The sequence below is a fragment of the Cebus imitator genome, unplaced genomic scaffold (genome assembly GCF_001604975.1).
Source record: "Cebus imitator isolate Cc_AM_T3 unplaced genomic scaffold, Cebus_imitator-1.0 Scaffold303, whole genome shotgun sequence".
NCBI classification, from domain to species: Eukaryota; Metazoa; Chordata; class Mammalia; order Primates; family Cebidae; genus Cebus; species Cebus imitator.
Genome location: NW_016107618.1, coordinates 1,727,499 through 1,735,591, shown reverse-complemented (window position 1 = coordinate 1,735,591; position 8,093 = coordinate 1,727,499).

The window sequence follows — 8,093 nt, the reverse complement described above, 5'->3', positions numbered from 1 at the left end:
TTTTTTTGAGTTGGAGTCTTGCTTTGTCACCAGGCTGGAGTGCAGTGGTATGATCCTGGCTCACTGTGACCTCTGCCTCCCAGGTTCAAGCAATTTCCCTGCCTCAGCCTCCTCAGCCTCCTGAGTAATTGGGACTACCAGCGCTCACCCCCACACCAGGTTAATTTTTTGTATTTTAGGAGAGAAGGGGTTTCACCATGTTGGCCAAGATAGTCTCGATCTCCTGACCTTGTGATCTGCCCTCCTTGGCCTCCCAAAGTTCTGGGATTACAGGCATGAGCCACCAGGCCCGGCCAACTCAGTGAGGATTTTAACACCCTGAATTTCAGACATTTCTTCCTGGAAAGAAATATGTCCCTTCTGGAATGAGCAGTGGTACTCAGGAACTCACTCGGGTCTTTTCTGTTTAGTATAGACACTAAGATGGGAATATACAAGGTTTATCCTACAGATCTTAGGACAATGATATGGGGACTGTTAATTCACATGCTAGGACATATCAGAAGTCTGAAACTATGATTAACTTTAGACAAATGATACTTTTTAGTCTTTTGTGTTTTAGTCTCCTCTCTTCCTAAAGTGAAGAGAATAATGATGGTTATTGTGGTGGGTGGTCATAGTGGAAAACATGAAAAAATACTCTTTCCTGGAATAGAATAATTTATGATTTAATGTAACATTTGTACAGGACACAAGAACAGTATACCAGTTACATTATAGCATAGCATCAATTTATGTGAAAGCAAAGAGTAGAATATATAAGGCACTTTGGAATAAGGGAATGAAAGTTTACTAAGGAGGTAAATTTCCTAATGTTATGTTGATAAGCAACAGACGTCGTTTTTTTTTTTTTTAATTGGTTTGTTTTGCTTTTATTCAATTCTATTTTCTTATTTATTTCCACCACAAAAGTAAAGATTTCATCATAGCAGTCATATTTCTTCATACTGAAAAATCAAATAGACTGTCAAAAATTTTAACACAGTATCAATACCACAATATTAACCAAACATTTTGTTATGCCAAAAATGAATCACAAAATAGAAATATTAAGTTAAAATGTAACATTGCAATAGAATCTACCAGAATAAACATCTGCTTCATTCTACTTCATGTTTTGTTGAAGGCTAACTAAAGTTAGAGTTTTAATCCTTCCCCATTTTTGCCAGTCTTTATGTATTTATNATGACAACTCTGTTATTTGAGAATTTTATCTTTTGGAGCAATTTTGTGGCCTGTTTCTAAACAGTTATCCAGCAACACCTGTACATCAACTAGTGTGTGCTTACAATGGAGAATGGAAACATCAGATAATCATTTGATAATGAAAATCATTTTTCTTTCCTAAAGTACTGATTTAGTTAATACCCATTATAGCAGATTACATTTACATTTCTCGGAGACTCTCAGACCCTACTTGAGCCAAGCAAGGACGAAAGGTCTTTCATTATTTGTTGAACATATTACATCATATATGGTATCTTCACAGGTATTCTAAAGGGAGGCTCATCGGGTTCTGTAATGAGCAGTTGGTTGAATTCTGCAGACAAATCATTATCAAATTAGACAACATATATATTACTTCATCTGAGGTACAAACCTAGTAATTAATTACAATCCATAAATTGAGTTACATCAATCATTAATTGTAAACTTACAGGGGTGAATTATATATGACCACCACCACAACAAAAAATCCCGGAAATTAATAAGTTATCACTTTGGCTGGGATTCACTCTTTTTTGAGTAGTTATTTTTTTTAACTTGTGTTAATATGAGTTTTACTGGTGGTAAAGTATATTATTTCAATGATACATATAAAGGAAATGACAGTAGAGAAAGAAAATTGTACTTCTGGGCTGACTGCATTATCTTTTCTGAGGACCCTCAACATAATGACTATTTCTCTCATGGTATTAATTAAAAATCAGTGAATGTCTCATCAGTGAATGGAAGCCAGTCTGTGTTACAAAATCTTCTAAATCGAACTGACACCAATTTGTTCTTCTTCTTAACTTTTTAAAAAAATTACAGATATTACTCCAAAGCTATCCAGTGAAACATGGAGTCTTGTAGGTTTCTCTTCCTCCCACTCTGCTTTGGTTTGCAAATCTATTGAGGACCAAAAGAGTTTTTTTTTATTTTTATCATATTCCCAATAACAGTATACATGGAATAAACGATCAATAAGTTTGTAAAATATTTTCATATCAAGGCAAATTTGATAAAAATATACAAACATGATCACTGTTACAGTGTCAGAAACTGAAGAGATAATGATTCAACAAAAATGTGAAAAAGTTGTTAATATACAGAATTATTTGCCTGCAACAAGCTTGTAATTATACACAAAAGAGCAGTAGTTTGCTTCCCTTCTAATTACTAAACCACAGATGTATGATTTCGCTAGAATGCAAAATGGCAAGTTTTAGGACTCCATTTATTCTCAATTTGGGCCTTTCAATTCTTTGGCAAACATTAATCTTTTCCCTAATATTTCAAGGAAGCAAGCTATTTGTTTTAGCCTCTATAGTTTCACGAACACTGGATTGTATATTTTAATCTGACAACAGTCACCTAATTATTTCCATTTCCCACTATAATGTCAGCTCCAAGAGAGCAGAGATTTTTTTTTTAATTCCATTACTTGCTATGTCTGTGGGGTCTGTAACAGAGTAAGAGTTCAATGAACATTTCTTAGAATCGTGAATCAAAATAAAAATGCAAATTATCATATAGCTAAAATTGCAAGTTCTGAAGTCAGATGCCCTGGAGTGACTTATCCACAGCAAATGTAGTCATGCTACTAGTCACCAGCCTTGCTTTTCCTCAGTATCTTCCTCAGTGAACTGTGGATGATGATAGTATGATCTTCGTGGGGTTGTTATGAGGATTAAATAATTAATCCCAAATAAAGTGCTTAGAAGAGTTCTCGGCGCATATATGCATTTGATAAGTGTGTTTATTAAATATAAATAATTTAAAATTCAAATACTTTTTATAGCCAAAATTATAATTCTTTATAATTTGAGAGCCTGTGTTCATTCTACTAAACTTTTCTGACTACCCAGGACATTGTACTTTATGAAGAACACAGTTTTCTCGAAGACAAGTCATATATTAGCACAAAGAGAAAAGCAATTGTATTCTTTAAGCAGAACTTCATACATTCATACTATTAACATTGCTCTAGTACCACTCAGGCTTAAACCTCAATTTTGAGAGAATCACCAAGTGTAAGAACTGCCTTTAAAATATGAATTGGTTAGTTGTAATTGTTAGAATATTAACAATACTATGGTTATTAGAACAATAGAAATGTAACATGACCCTTGAAGTGGGTTGCTCTGTGTGCAGAGCACAGCCACCACTGGATTTCACAGCAATGCTGGTGGCCTTCTAACCAGTGCTTTCCTGATGCCCTTGGTGATTGGATTATCCTCTGCACCTTCCCTGGAACATAATTCTCTCATAAGTTTTATGGCCTCACTTAATACATACATTTCAGGATGTCCACAGCTAAGCTTTTTTTTTTCACTTTCTTTACCATCTGCCAGGTCAACACAGGTATTTTCACTGCCCTCATTTTGGGTTATCAATTTCTTTAGGCTTTTACGAAGCTACTTTAACAGCAAGGTTGCCTCAATCCAAGGCTCTTGCCAGAGTGTTAAATCCATGTCCTGAAAAAGTGCCTCAGGCCAATGAATTTTTCTTTAGCTTAAAATTTTTATTAAAAGCTCTGGTTAATATTTTAATTCTTAAGACAGATTTCCAATGAATCACCTTGAAGTGATGTCTGCAATGACACTGCACACACACAATTCCCTGCAATCAGCTGTGCAAAGACAGCTAACCACCACTCCTCATTGTCACGAAAGGGTGAGTTTGACACTAATATATTTTTTAAAACTGCTGTATAAAGTTGTCACAGTTGACTATATCTTCCAAATCCCAACTAAGGTATTGTGTCCCTGCATTCTTAATTGCTCTGGGAATAATGAAAATAGTTTTTCTCTGTACCAAAAGTATATTTGATGAAAACAGTTGTGACCAATTATCCTTCAGTTCCTATTCCCAATGCTCCCCCAATAACCCCAGTTGATTGTGTTTGAAGTTGAACGTTTTGCTGTTTTATTGCTTCTGCTTTCTTTTTAAATAATTTATTATGAGTGAGACATAACCATAGATATATTATGATCTATCTGATTTCATATATTATACCTTATTAGACAGAAATTCATCAATCTTCAACGTGAAATGGAAAAATCCAATACCAAACTAGAGGGAATATCTTTCTCCTTACTCTGAATTATATGACTCACCACCATCAGATTAATCTTTCTAAACTGTATGCAAACATGGTTGCTATCTTATATGTTTAAGGGTATATAGTATAAATATGCTTACATATATATTCCCATATGTAAGTATAAGAAACCTCTGTACATACCTGTAAGTCCAAAAAATAACTTTGTGATTAAAATTTATTAAAATTAATTATGTTTGTTGCAAAGTGTAAAATTTTGGTGTTTTTAGTTCGTTGCATTATTTCAACCAATCCTCAGGCAACCATATAATTCATCATCCAAAGCAAGGCTTCATCGAGAGTAAAAGGGGGCTCTTTTAATATATTTGCTGGGAAAATGGCATGAAGGTAGACTCCCTGGTTAAAAAAAGATGTGCCTTTGCCCTGTTTAATCCTCAAGAGGGATTCTCATTCAAAGAGAAACAAGTAAAGACAGTTGACCAGCTGCGGGTCACACAACTCCTAATTGCTAGGTTTCAAATTCAGTTCCTGTGTTTTCAGTAACTTCTTGCACAACATCTCACTTGCCTAGTTCTAATCAATATGGCCAGGAGTGCTCTTCGCTCACTGTTTCAATGAGTTGATATAGACTTTCTGCGAATTTCTCTTGTGACATTTATCTTACTTTACTTGTGTTATTCATATCTGCATACTTTTCTCATCTTCATTTCTAAACTGTGTGCAAACCACCTATTTCAAATATCACATTTAACCTTTCATTGTACCTTAATTACGTACTTCTTTGTAACAAATTACCCCCAACCCTCATGACACTAAGCAACAAATATTTGTCCCCTGTTTTTGCAGTAGGATCATTTTCTAAGCCTGTTTTCTGGGAGTTCAGTGAACCCCTTTCATTGTGTACTGTCTTTCTCACTTACAGGGCAAGCTGGTGGCTGATAGTGTTTCTGCTGATATAATTATCTCCCCCCCCCAATAAAAAACCTCTATGGCCTTCGGTGAATCTGAATTTTATTCTGTCAGTCAAAAACTACACCCAGAAATACTTGAAAAGTACTAGTCAGTTTTTAATTTAACAATCTTATATCAATATTATGTCTTTCAGTGACTACAAATACTTCTGTCTTATCTAAAATTTTTGAATCAGTTTTACACTCCTATTGATTTTCTCATTAATTAAATAAACCATTGATTCATCCTCTGTCAACTTGTAAGAGAATCAAGTTTCTGTTTTGAAAAGTGTATTTTGAAAATACATTAAGTTTGAGAAAACAGTAAGATTTCTATCATCCACATAATTTTGTTGGTGATAATGATGGCATATCTTTTTTATTTTTAAATTATGTTTCAATAAACAAAGTTTATAAATGATAAATAGAAATGAACGTCAGTAGAAGACAATAGAATCTCCAAGGATAAATAATCTGCTTTAGATAATGGGACCTTTAGGATAAAAAATCTGCCTTAAGTAAGCAGGTAATTGGCTGGCTAAGCAGATTTTCTCTTTCTCTTTACAAAATATTATAAAATTTCTCAGTTAAAAAAAGTTGATAGACCTTGTTATTAGAACAGTACAGCTGGTTGGAACTTTCTGCTGGAACCTTTAAATATTCAAATATTCCATTTATTGGAGTGTATAGTGAAGAATTCAAGTCTCCATGGGAGGTGTTAAAGATTAATACAAATCATTTTTTTTTGCTCTGTGTAATTTAAAGTTCACATTAAGGAGAAACCTTGTCGTCTTATTTAATCAAGAAGGCCATTAATTGAGGAACAAGTAGATGAAAGAGTTAACTTACTTATCTGGAGAGAGACCACAGTAAGAAATGAGAAATCAAATATCATCACTTTCAGACTGACTGAAGCCCATCTCGTATTTCAGATATGCAGAACATACAACAACTAGAATAAACTTTGATTTTCTACAAGTTTAGGAACTATCCCCCTCCAAAAAAAAAAACCCATGGTAGGCTCAATTTTATGGCATTTTTTGTGCATTGGAGCAATTTCAGCAAAAACTCAGGTTCTCAACCTCAACGACAATTAATGATATTGGAAAAAGTCACATATTATAAAATTCACTTTGGCAAATGGTAATCTGATAAAACAGAAATCTCAAAAAGAGGAAGCTTTCTGCAGGACTAATTTCTTACCTTAATTCTAGAATATAGGGATAAAGGTGCCATCATCTACAGTTTAAATAACTTATGTAACCATTTTGCCTTCTGACTATTTTCTAAAAAGTTTACTTGAGAAATTTAGAAAAATTTAAACACACCAGATCTTTCTGATATCCTTTATGCTTGCTTGCCCTTCGGTCATGTTCCAACTCCAGAGTGTGCATAGCCTTTAATCCAGTATAATAAATCATGAAATGATTTTTTTTCAGCAAGACAAAAGCGACATTACTTGAAATGTTAGCATGGCATTGGAATAGCGGGGAAGGCTGATGCAATTATCTAGAAGGTCTGTTTATTCCTTCTTTATTCCTCTGTACCTGAGGAAAAAAATTATTATTCAGCACAGTTAGCGCCAGCATTGCATCAAGAATGAGATTAGAAAATGCTGATTTATAAAGAGACTTACAGCTGGAATAAGAAATTTAAATAAGCAAAATGACTTAAAGGCTTTTAAATTTTTTTTGTTTGTTTTTCTACTCTAGTCTGTTTCTTGCTAGCTATATTTAAGTTATATAATAATTGATATTAAGAGTTTTGCTGTTTACATCTATATCCACTCCCATCCCAAATATATAACTTTGTATTCAGTTGTTGTTTCATCTTTGAAGCAAGAGAATTCTAATATGTAGACATATAAATCATGCTGTTGCATGATAAATGTGCCACAGAACATTAGGCCCCATGTCCTGGGAGGGAAATAAATAGCCTTTGAAGGGTACACTGTTCTTATGGTCTAAAGTAAATGGTGAGAGATGGAGGTCCTTATCAGATTTTTACTTTTTTTTTTTTTTTTTTTTTTGAGATGGAGTCTCAGTCTGTCTCCTAGGCTGGCATGCAGTGATATGATTTCAGCTCACAGCAACCTCCATCTCTCACGTTCAAGCAAATCTCCTGCCTCAGCCTCCTGAGTAGCTGAGAATTCAGGCACGCACCACCACACCTTGCCAATTTTTGTATTTTTAGTAGAGACAAGGTTTCCTGGTCAGGCTCGTCACGAACTCCCTGATCTCAGGTGATCCGTCCTCCTTGGCCTCCCAAAGTGCTGGGATTACAGACATGAGTCACCGTGCCCAGCCTACCTTTTCAATATAAGTAAAGTTTACTGGACTTCCTTGAAATACATAAATTAAAGTTTTTTGATTTCATTTGTTTTGTAAAAGTATACCAGTCGAATACAATACTACATATTGGAATCCATGTGAGCAGAATGCAATAAAAATCTTGCTGCTACAAGGGTGTGCTCCTTTTCATGAGTGCTCTTGGAACTTTCTTGTCTTTCAGGCCACATGTTTTGAGATGCAGAATAATTTATTAGTTAGCGGAACAATGCCATATTACCAAGATGACTGATTTGAATTGAAAAATCAAAGTATTTTGCATTGCCCTTAATGTAATCTGCTGAAAGAGACAGACGGTAAAACAGGTGTAGGGGCTCAAACAATAGACACATGCAGACTTTCTCTGCACACTAATTACAACACAAAACGCCAACAAGCAAAACCAAAAAAAATAAAAAATAAAAAAAAAAACGGGTGATCAATTATTTAAAATACCTGAGGAACATTTTAGAAATTATAGTATTTAATCCTGGTAAGCAGGAAGCTGTAATCAGTCTATTGTACTATGTACTTAAGCAAGGTAATAAC